Genomic DNA, 12,269 nt, shown 5'->3' on the forward strand with positions numbered 1-12,269 from the left:
TAAAATGTGAATACGTTGTAAGTTATTTCTTGACGTGATCAACAACACAAAAGTGTGCACTGCTTTTGATTCTGAATTGCAAGGCTGTAGACACACTTAAAGACCACTAAACTCAAAATAATTTTAAATTAAATCTATTAGCATACAAAATGTGGGCACTGCATATTAAACATATGTTAGAAGTAAAGTAAAGTAAAGTTTGTCCCACTATACGCCATGTAGGCGCTTGGGGGGAGAGGAGGTATGGCTCCTCTCTTTCTTGACCTCGGCACTAGATGGGGGGGTGAGTGGTCAGCATCACGCCCCGGCCGGCTTTACCCCCGGGAAAGGATCCCGGTACCCATTGTAGAGGAGGCTGGGTGTGCCCCAGAGCCGGTCTGGACGCAGAGGCTAGAGGAAAAATCCTCTGCCCCCGTCGGGGATCGAACCCCGGTCGTCCAGCCCGTAGCTAGTCACTATACTGACTGAGCTATCCCGGCTCAAGCATATGTTAGAACCATCTCTAAATCTAAGTTAACACGGTCAACATACTAAAATTAACAGTGACACAATATCGAAGAAAAGTTTAAAAAAATTACGTCACTTCATTAAAAACACATGGGACAATCACACGGACATACTGTTAAGTCGTGTGAAATAAAGAAAATAAGCTATAAGGTAAAAAGTATAGCTACAAACATCAGTTACTAAACTACATGCTTCAAGGACACGGTGTTGCTATCTTTACTGCGGTGCGAGTTCCGAGGTGTCTTTACTCAGTTGTTCGTGTCGAAACGCTGTACGTCTTTTCTGTGACCTTGACACGGCGAAGGCTACAACGTCTGTCCGAAGGATATTTCGTTCATTATTTATCAAAATATATTTATGCAGCCACGTAACATAACATTTCACAATGTGTACACAACGTAATGACAGACGAATGGACATGGCGTAGTAACAGCGCCACTGCGGAAAAACCCATAAACAAGTAAATAGTGAAGTCTCGAAAAGTATATTTTAAGGCGACTGAACACTGAAATATGTTCAGAACGATATAATTTTGGTGTTTAAAGATCTTCAAAATTCGTGTACAGTAACGCTATCTTCCCATTTTGAAGTTGGACACCTTAAGTTGCTAGCGACGATAGTTAGTTAATCTCTCTCAAGGAGAATAATAATTTATTGTGGTAAGTATAACCGTCCGTTCATATCTGTAATATGATCGGCCTAGTGGTTATAATGTAAGGTTGTCGATATGCCAGCCATCACTTAGACAGACATCAGCTTTAGTTACTGCGTAGTTTGCCACAGGCAAAGTGTTTCGAGCCTTCGTGTATCTTGCCTTATTAGAGCAGGAAGACAAACATAAAGCGACTTGTCCTAATAAAATAACACTCAATTTGAACCCCAACTACACCGGCTAGTTAAATGATACACAAAAACACACAGATGGCTGCTTTGTGAGTTAGTTAATGTCAGTATCTGAAATTTATAGATACTTAAGGTTTCTTCAGCGGAGTTGATAACTTGTCCAAGAAATCGTAACAAATATCTAAATCGATTCATACTTTAATAAATATTACTGAATTATAACAGGCCAGGCTAAATATGAAACTAACCTAGAGAAGAAAAAAGTTCTTTAACTGCCGATGTTGGTCTCCTGGGTTTGTAACAACGTGTAGACTTGTAAGTAGATACCAGAGTTTCGGAGGAACATACTGTCTCCATATTCAGGGCTGAAAATAGAGGCAGCATTTCCCTCACGAACTCTGAATACCAACATCGACTTCTTTACCGCAGTAAGAACCTCAAATTTCATAAAGGCTTAAATAGTTGAATGAAATTGGAGAATGTTAGGCCCATGTGCGATGGAACAGAATAGAAAAAAACGTTGTCAGTGGAACCACGGTTCCGGAGAATTTGACGTAAATACGTCTATACGGAAAGGAAGTTTATATATTGGCTTTATTCTAAATATTTCCTTTATACATGCTTTACAATTGAGATAAGTTTGATTAAGACATTGCTTATTCAACTTCAATTAGGTACGCTTAAAATGGGTCTGTGGTAGCTGAATGTAATGTAATGAAATGTTTTATAGGTAACAACAATTCCGAGTAAACACGACGTTTCCTAGGTAACAACAATTCCGAGTAAACACGACGTTTCATAGGTAACAACAATTCCGAGTAAACACGACGTTTCCTAGGTAACAACAATTCCGAGTAAACACGACGTTTCATAGGTAACAACAATTCCGAGTAAACACGACGTTCCCTAGGTACACTTGTTACACTTTTTCGTTTACCTTTTTCGTAACACTTTTTTGCCGAATGACCCTTCCTTATAGACGTATTTACGTCAAAAGTAGTAATGTTGAAAGGTATTATTCATCATGGAAACATGGAACAACTGAGGAAAACTTCAGTTTGTGCATAGGGAATTTTATTATTACAATTAAAGAAGCAAGTGATCTATCGACATAAATGTGGAAATCGTGTGAAAAGATGACTGAGGAAAATGAATTGGAAAGGATATATGAATATAACCTAGCATTCTTCCAGGTGGACTGAGGGCATCTACAAATAAATTATGACACTGTAACAAGTCCCCGGATCAGAACATGCACTGGACAGCTAACGAATGGGCTTAAATATCCATACTTTTCCGCACTTTAAATTTTTTAAAAAAATATTTTCCTTTCGATGGTTCTAAGGGACAGAATATTCAGTCAGTTTTAAACAATCTTGTACCTGAGGCGTGACGGTAATTACTACAAAGGCAGATAAAACTTTAAAAAAGCGAGTAAAAATCAATACATATAAGTTCTTTCGCCTGCCTCAATCCTTAAATTAAGTTGAATGTTAATATTTCCTTCCTACAAGCTCCCTAAACATTCTCAGATGATCAACATGACTAACTCACTTTTACCCAAAGTTGGAACAGCAATATTTAAATACGTTATGTACTGACAATAGTTTTAATAACCATGTGTTGGGCAAGGCCGTGGTCTAGGCAACACGGAGTTTTCCTCCGTGGCATCCCAACAATTACTCCATTCACACACAGAAGAAGGCAATGGCAAACCACTTCTGGATCATCTGCCAAGAACGTATATGAACAGGTCCCAGTCCGAGAAAAGGATGGAAGGATCCTGTTCATATGGACCTGTCGTCAGACAGAACACTAAATAATAATAAGATGAGGTGGTCTAGCGGTTAGAACGCTGGCCTTGTAATCCTGCGGTCTCGGGTTCGATTCTCGGCGGTGCCCGAATTTATAACTTGTGTTGGGCAAGGCCGTGGTCTAGGCAACGCGGAGTTTTCCTCCGTGGCATCCCAACAATTACTCCATTCACACACAGAAGAAGACAATGGCAAACCACTTCTGGATCATCTGCCAAGAACGTATATGAACAGGTCCCAGTTCGAGAAAAGGATGGAAGGATCCTGTTCATATGGACCTGTCGTCAGACAGAACACTAAATAAAATAATAAATAAACCATGTAAACTCCACGCATGTGGCCAATTAATAATGATCGACTGTAAGTAGATTCCCTCGAAATGAAATGCTTCATAATCAGATCTACTGCGAGTCGACAACGAACAGAGCTTACACAAATGTCGAACCACTACTGGCAGAGTTCGCTGTTACAACCGTACTGAATACGTTTCGATGGTTAAGATGTCTAGCGAGCAGATAATATGATCGAAGTCGATCCTGGAATTATCCATGAGAGACTGAGTTAAACCACGAAAAGAATCACTCAGGACTACCAACAGCTCGGCCGAAATTCGATTTGGGTATATTTAGAACATAAACCTAGAACGTTACCCCAACTTTCGTAGGTCATAATATTCGAATATGATGTAGGCCCGTATGGGAACATTAATTACTGAAGATTACCGTCTTCTCACTAGCAAGTTGGGCTTGGAGATGAAGAAGGAACTAGTGAAGTGTTACGTATGGAGCAGAGACTTGGACACTCAGGAAGAAGGAACAGAAATACCTGGAGAGTTTCGAAATGTGGTGTTGGAGAAGAATAGAGAAGATCAGGTGGACGGATCGAGTGACCAACGAAGAAGTATTGAGGAGATTCAACGAGCAAAGAAACATTCTGCAGGCGATTACACGAAGGAAAGCTAACTGGCTGGGACATATTATGAGAAGGAATGGATTACTGAGTGATATCATCGAAGGCCAGGTTGAAGGAAAGAGAGGACTAGGAAGAAGATTGATACAGCTAACCGACGACCTTAAACAAGGAAAGAAGATGACGTTCCAGGAATTAAAGCGAGAAGCCGAGAATAGGGACAACTGGAGAGCTCTTTTTGGGCAGAGCAATGGACTTGTCATAAGACAGAACACTTAATAATAATAATAATAATACCGTTATTTGGGAGGCTGCGACGTGAAATCTGTTGGACGTGTACACTGTCCAGTGATGTTAACTGTCTCCATTACCTGGGCGATCGCCACTGCCATCCAAAATAGAATTAGTCTTAAGGGCCACTGAAATGAGCCCGGAAAGTCGATAAAGTCTTATTTCTGCAGTTGTATATTCTGCAGTGGAGGTTTGCAGTACATAATCACACTTATTGAAATCTAAATTCTGGAGTCGTGTTTGCTAATAGCCACTGAGTACATTCAGGTGAACACACATCGCAGCGTGCGCTGACAGGGGGAAAGATTTATACGCGCATGTGCACAAGAAGACAAATGGGGTCTGGTCGTTCATCTTTAGTAACGGTTTGAAACAAGAGGAATCCCGCCCATCCACACTTAAACCTGTGTGTGTGTGTGTACAGTCAACTGCTAAAGGTACGGCAAACACCTTCAGAAAACTACACTCGCCCAACACAAATACTGGCGCTGAAGAGTAGTGGCGGTAAAATGAAACTGTTTCTTTTCACTTATAGAATATCTCAATCACACCGCGGACTAATGTGTTTACCACATAAAATGGAGGAACAGTTGGTGATATTTTGTTAGCATTCTTTGTAAGCGTATACGTCTTTGGGGATCGGACATATTATGAGAAGGAATGGATTATTGAGTGATATCATCGAAGGCCAGGTTGAAGGAAAGAGGGGACTGGGAAGAAGATTGATACAGCTAACCGACGACCTTAAACAAGGAAAGAAGATGAAGTTTCAGGATTTAAAACGAGAAGCTGAGAATAGGGACAACTGGAGAGCTCTTTTTGGGCAGAGCAATGGACCTGTCGTAAGACAGAACACTGAATAATAATAATAATAATAATAATAATAATAATAATAATAATAATAATAACGTCTTTGGGTTACCAAAGATTAACACTGCCTTTTCCCTACGTCAGAAAAACGCAGCTGATTGTTATTATAAAGTACTCATCGTTATCTTAGGAAAACCTTGCGACTGCATCAGACTAAAGTGTAAGATTTCAGTTTCTCACGACTGCGAGTACAAATATGGTTGAGATACATACCGCCTCAAACATCTAGGCGATGATGGTCGCCCTGATGATGGTAGAATAAAAGTCTCCGAAACTTCTGTAAACTTCTATCAGACTATAAAGTTGCAATAATCCGGAATATACGTAATCAGGGACTTGCCAATCGATTTAGGATGTTGAACTTTTACGCATATTACACGTACAAAAAGTGACGAACTGCATTTATGACACATCTCACATTAGCCGTCGCAGTCCACTACTGCCACCTGCCAGAACTGGTTAATTAAGTCACAGTTCATAAAATAACGTAATGTCCTTTCGATATTATATCAGACAGAGATAATAAATTCTTCGAAAACGTGGCAAAAATAACAATATTATAAAACGATAGCAATTCCAGCAATTTATTTATTAGTGCGATTGCCTGCCCTTAAAGCCAGAATTTATGGCTACAGGCCGAAATTTGAGAAGTAACAAGGCGGTGAAATCGGTAGCTTCAGGTTACTCGTGGATTTTTAACATTCACCCCTCCCGCCAGTCAACGAAATAAATACGATTTCTTACCTTTCTGCGTTCATTTGTAGAAATGCCGTGAGCCAGTATCATCAAAGGTAACGATATTCCATACAATTTCTAGCGCCAAACTATTCCACCTGAAACGAACAATATTCAGACAATTAGTAGAACTGAGGTTTTTACGGCGGTAAGACTTAAGACAATGTTGGTCTTCTGGGTTGAGACGCTCTGTGGAGTCGTAGGTAGACACCAACTTTTCGGAGAAACATATTGCCTCCATCTTGATCCCTCAAGATGGAGACGGTATGTTCCTCCGAAACGTTGATAATGTCTACACGGCGTTACAACCCAGCAGATTAACACGGACGATGTGTGAAATTTTTATAATTTTCCTGGAAGCGTCTTGTTAAAGGGTACATTTTTGCTGAAATATGAAAGTAGGTTAAATATTAAGCAAGAGTCCATATTTGGATTATGACCTCTGAATTCTACACTTAAATTGAACAGCCTTTATACTAAAGGACTAGAACAGATTGTGGGTAAGTAATTACACGAAGAACAAATAAACATAAATAATATATTTCCGCATTTCTGAACAAGGACGTTATGCCCCAGCACGCTTCAATAGATTGCCAGAAATCCTACTCTACATTATTTTATTTATTTAGTGTTCTGTCTGAGGACAGGTCCATATGAACAGGATCCTTCCATCCTTTTCTCGAACTGGGACCTGTTCATATACGTTCTTGGCAGATGATCCAGAAGTGGTTTGCCATTGCCTTCTTCTGTGTGTGAATGGAGTAATTGTTGGGATGCCACGGAGGAAAACTCCGTGTTGCCTAGACCACGGCCTTGCCCAACACAAGTTATAAATTCGGGCACCGCCGGGAATCGAACCCGAGACCCCAGGATTACAAGGCCAGCGTTCTAACAGCTAGACCACCGTGGCCATCATTTATTTATTTAGTGTTCTGTCTGACGACAGGTCCATATGAACAGGATCCTTCCATCCTTTTCTCGGACTGGGACCTGTTCATATACGTTCTTGGCAGATGATCCAGAAGTGGTTTGCCATTGCCTTCTTCTGTGTGTGAATGGAGTAATTGTTGGGATGCCACGGAGGAAAACTCCGTGTTGCCTAGACCACGGCCTTGCCCAACACAAGTTATAAATTCGGGCACCGCCGGGATTCGAACCCGAGACCCCAGGATTACAAGGCCAGCGTTCTAACCGCTAGAGCACAGTGGCGGGCCTACTCTACATATTACGTACTATTTATCCTGTACTACATTTCCAGCCCATAGTAATCTCTTTACTTCGAAAAAGCCTAGAACAATAGTAAGACAAAGTTATCGTCTATTTGTTTGCATCATTCAATTAAGTAAGATTCCTTGGGTAAAAATATTTCTATCATTACTTTGTTTTAATGTAGTTCGGTTTGTATCATTCCGTCGGATTAAGAAACAAAGTCTTGCAGCCGTTCAAACAACGGATAAAACAATGATTCCTTACTCATAGACACGAAGAATTTGTCTTCACTGTTTTGGAAATGATGTGAATCTGTATCAATTTCTTAAATGAAGGTAATATTAATTTTAAGGAAATTCTACTCTTAACTTCAAAAGTTACTGTCTTCCCTATATTATCTTCTGTTATAAAAATTCGTGATTTGTCGTCGTCGTCAACCTATTTGTCGTCAACCAATTTGTCGTCAAAAAAAACCGTCATCAAACAATGTTACGTTATATTTGTTTACTAGGCATTGTTGTACCAACACAACAATGCCGAGTAAACAAATGACTTGAGTAAGACACTAAACTAATCCCTCTTCGGGGGGTTAGTTTATTGTCTTATTCAAGATTTTAAAACGCAACCAACCCCCCCGAAGGGGGAGTTTGTCAAGTGTTTTAACCCCTCATTCGGGGGGGTTAGTTTAGTGTCTTACTCAAGATTTTAAAACGCAACCAACCCGCCAGAAGGGGGATTGGTTGCGTTTTAAAAACTTGACCAACCCCCCGAGGAGCTCCGAAAGGAGAGCTCCGCTCTACTATACTAAAAACTGTTGCATCGTAACTTAGTCGCTGGCGTATGTTAAGAGGCTTAGACACGATCTACGTTAATCTTTGCATACGCCTAAACAATGGGTTTCAACACAGACGAATGCAAGACAAAACACATACAAATTAAATCTTTATTTAAATTTAAAAATCCTGCTAAATTCTTCGAATATTAAATTTTGAGTTTGAAAAAAATGGTGTAATTCTGAGCTTAGTGAACACGAAAAAATAATCTTATTTATTTGCTTTCGTGTGAACTCCAAACCAACAGCTTGCACAATTTCCATGCCACGACATATATGGATACATCTCTAGCTGTGCCCTCTACTGAATTAATATGCAATGAATGCTTAAGAAGCGATTGGTTGTGGACGACTGTCCTTATCTGAGAACGTTTGCATGACAAACAAGCATGCAATGGTTGCTCAGTTCCGAAGGTGCGCGTACCGCACAAGGCCAATGGCTTTCTGCCAGTTTGTATCTGCATATGGAATCAGCGTGTTTGCTCCTTCTTCAAATACGGGCATAGCCTTCCTCGAATCTATTACCTGGCTGTGTACATGTTAACACACTGATCACCTACTAATAAAAACTGCGTGTTGGCGTCTCAAATTCACTGCTTTGGTCCTTGTATGAACTAAGGGCACCTGTTGAAATATTTATAACTGTCACTTCCTGCTGTTGGACAGTCATGTTTCTCTTAACTTCCGGTACCCGGATTACGTGTCATTAGGGCGTAATTATTAATTTCGTCGAGTAATAACAATACGAATCGCCAAATATTTAATTAAAGGAGTTGATATATCCAAAAAGTACACAGACAACCAGTCAAAAACAAGGATGCAAGCTTATAGACAATATTTTGTAGAAATGGAACATGAAAATCAAATATGCAACGAAAATAAATAAAGAATAAATATATTTTGGATACTTAATCGTATGTAATGATCAGCTAATCATACAAAAAATAAAATAAAAAATGCTTTCAAAGACTCATTAACGAAATATGTATAATTAGTAGAGATTATAATTTAAAAATATCGAAAAACAGAACTAAAGCTTTGACATCCTGGGAGAAATACAAAGATTGTTTTACAAGATACAATTTTGTAACTTTCACATTTTAGCTCTTTATGATGTAACATATCACGCACATAATGAAGTCGTAAATAATTAAATACATAAATATTGATAAATACGTGACATTAGAAGGAGTGACCAAGAAAAAGCACGAAGAGAGATAAACTTAGAATTTGATGAGGTTTTAATAATATAAACATTACTCAATTATTTATTTTAATCCGTCTGATCACAATATAATTTTATTTAAAATTTCTTATAATTAAGATAATAAAATATCATTCATGTTCCTTATCGATTGATCGATTTACATTTCGGAACATTTACACAACATGTTTCGGTTTTTATAAAACCATCATCAGGTGTAAAATATATCTAAGAGGTTAAAACTCAATTATGATTTCTGTAGTTTTTTGGTGATGTTTCATTATATTATACTATTATATTACTTCTGGACATATCGGGACACTCACTCCTACATCTTTGGCCGATATGTACATCTAATAACATTTAAGAAAAACAACACCTTCGCCCAAATATGGAAAAACAAACGTAATGAAACATCACCAAAAAACTACAGAAATCATAATTGAGTTTTAAGCTCTTAGATATATTTTACACCTGATGATGGTTTTATAAAAACCGAAACATATTGTGTAAATGTTCCGAAATGTAAATCGATCAATCGATATGGAACATCAATGATATTTTATTATCTTAATTATAAGAAATTTTAAATAAAATTATATTGTGATCAGACGGATTAAAATAAATAATTGATATAATATTCACAATATGACGCAATTACACTATCTTATAAACATTACTGTACGATACTTAAACTTAGATTTCAACAAAGAAAGACTAAAACAAGAGATGAAGGTTCTATGGAAAAATCTTGAAAATAATAACAAACAGAAATCAGAGGACTTTACAACTTCATATGACCAGAGAAACAATTTGTTCCACTCTGCAGCACGAACCTTCATATGAGGAAAAATATACAATTATAAAATAAAATGATCTGGCGTACAAGTAACTGACATTAATATTATCCCTTCCAAAGAAGTCCATCATTAAATGACAAGGACAACGAATGAAACCTTGACGAAAAATATTCAGGTAATCCTTATTCATACACTGATATGGAGTTGGAATATCACAAATATCTTCAAGGTGACCGCCTCACACATACTACAAATGTCAACGGATGTTGCCATGACAATAAATACACAGTAGTGAAAGTTTCTGCAGCATGATAATAATGTCAACTATTCTCACAATCTGTTTACAATTCAATTTCAACATTTTTCATCGTAAATGGAACATACATATTATGTACCATCTGTCACACTAACATACGTACGAATCTAGTGAAGGGAAAAAACATCAGAATTAATCATTCAATTAGTTTAATCGGTCTGCATCTCACAGAAGTTAAATGCTAAAGCAACATTACACAGCACAACTCACATAAGAAAATTTAGTCTTCTTGCATTAATAGTTGAAGAATTTTGTCCCAGAGGCACGAAGCTCCAGTTTCATACTTTTAGGGGAAAAGTAAAAAGTGGTTTCAAAAAGAATTTTATGATAGTTATGAATCCTAATTTCCTCAAAACATTAAATATGCATGATGTCCTTATCAATAGATACAAATTATATATTTATACATTTTATGTAAAATTTTTAATCATAATTTCAGCTTTTGGGGACTTCGCTTATGTTAAATTTTTCTGATAGAACGTGTATGTTTCACACTGTTGAAACTGTTTACATAGAAACAATATTTCATACATTTTATTTGGATTTTCGGGGTTGGAATTTAATGTAAAATTTCGGCGTTAGGAGACAAACCGGTTCGAATACTTAAAGTTACGTAATGTTTCATAAAATTGTACAATTGTACGATGAATATGTAATTTTTTAGCATTTTCTGGCAGCCTTATTTAGGGCTAGCAAGCTCTTCAGTACCACGTACCAACACCAACAAACAGCTGTTCACCTACTGATATATCAAACGATATCAAGAAACCGTTTCAAGCTACCTACTTTTTGCACAAAATTCTTTAGCTACTTTTCCTTCTGGCCAACACTACGCCATTGTGGCCTGAAGCATCGTGCAGTGTAGCATCTTTAATCACGTTCGTTGCGCAAACTATACATTGAAATCGGCAATGCAAGTACGCAGTAGCTATCTAGCAGCCTATTTCTAAAATGGTTAATCAAGGTTCACCATTTGCATTCATCCTTTCCAGCCTGATAAGACAGTCATGCCTGATGAAATAATTAAACACGGGATGTAAGGCCCACATTATTTAACGAATTAATCCCAAAGTCGTTTTTCAGTGGTCATGACCATGTTTCGAATTCGAGAGGTCTTTGGTTCAAAACTCAACTCCGAGAACGGCTATCCTGACAGAGATTTTCGTGATTTCCCTCAGTCCTTCAAGATACGACCGCTTTCGTCCATATAATTTTTAATTTATAGAAGTTGATTATGTATTCTGAGCTACTGAGAGCTTCGTTACATAAAAATCCGGAATAAGAATATTTATTCGTTCCCTTTTATTTAACGACGCTGAAAGCGTCTCAGACTATACGGCGTCAGATATTAGGATGACTAACAAATTCATTTTTAGAGAGAATTTTGAAGGAAGAATTTGTCTGGACATCCCGAATATGAAGCAGGAGTGCTTAACCCCTTGCAGGGAAGTTCAGCGCACGAATGAATACAAGAACTGGATAGGTATTCTGCACAAGAGTTAAGCGATAAACTGACAGTTCTCGCAAAACCTTGGCCGCCTCCTTATATAAGGTTTCGGAACAGCTTCTCGACAACTCATTTGCCTCCGTGAACGAGCCTTGAGTGGGATTTCATCCCATCGCAAGGCCCCTACCTACACAGAAAGACGTGAACGAACATCCAAGCATTGAGCGGATTCGAACCCATGGTCCCAGCGTCCAAACGACCAACTGCTATGCCCAGACCACAAGCCCGTTATCATCAGAATGATCCTAACTCAGAGTGAAAGATTACAAGCTATCAGACCTTCTGGCATGAGGTTACCTTGTTTGTCAGCAGCGACACGAGTGTTACTTATCAAATTGTTTTACGAGTGACACTCAACAACACACCAACCAATCAGTGAACATAACACCTCACTTTACAAACACGTGTACTAAGAGACGAACACAGTCGACG

At 38.3% G+C, this 12,269-nt stretch overlaps 1 protein-coding gene across 1 annotated transcript in view; it reads right to left on the minus strand.

The window, feature by feature from the left end:
• The window catches only part of tna (Zinc finger MIZ domain-containing protein tonalli), a 570,512-nt gene extending 564,517 nt beyond the window's left edge, over positions 1-5,995 (minus strand). Inside the window, exon 1 of the mRNA XM_087354825.1 lies at positions 5,979-5,995. The gene's annotated coding sequence lies outside the window, so the exon portion shown is untranslated. The remainder of the gene's footprint in view (positions 1-5,978) is intronic.
• Between the last annotated feature and the right edge of the window lie 6,274 nt (positions 5,996-12,269).

Source organism: Zootermopsis nevadensis, unplaced genomic scaffold (assembly GCF_977971745.1).
Source record: "Zootermopsis nevadensis isolate Lab colony 2312 unplaced genomic scaffold, Znev_1.0 Znev_ptg000024l, whole genome shotgun sequence".
Classification (NCBI taxonomy): domain Eukaryota; kingdom Metazoa; phylum Arthropoda; class Insecta; order Blattodea; family Termopsidae; genus Zootermopsis; species Zootermopsis nevadensis.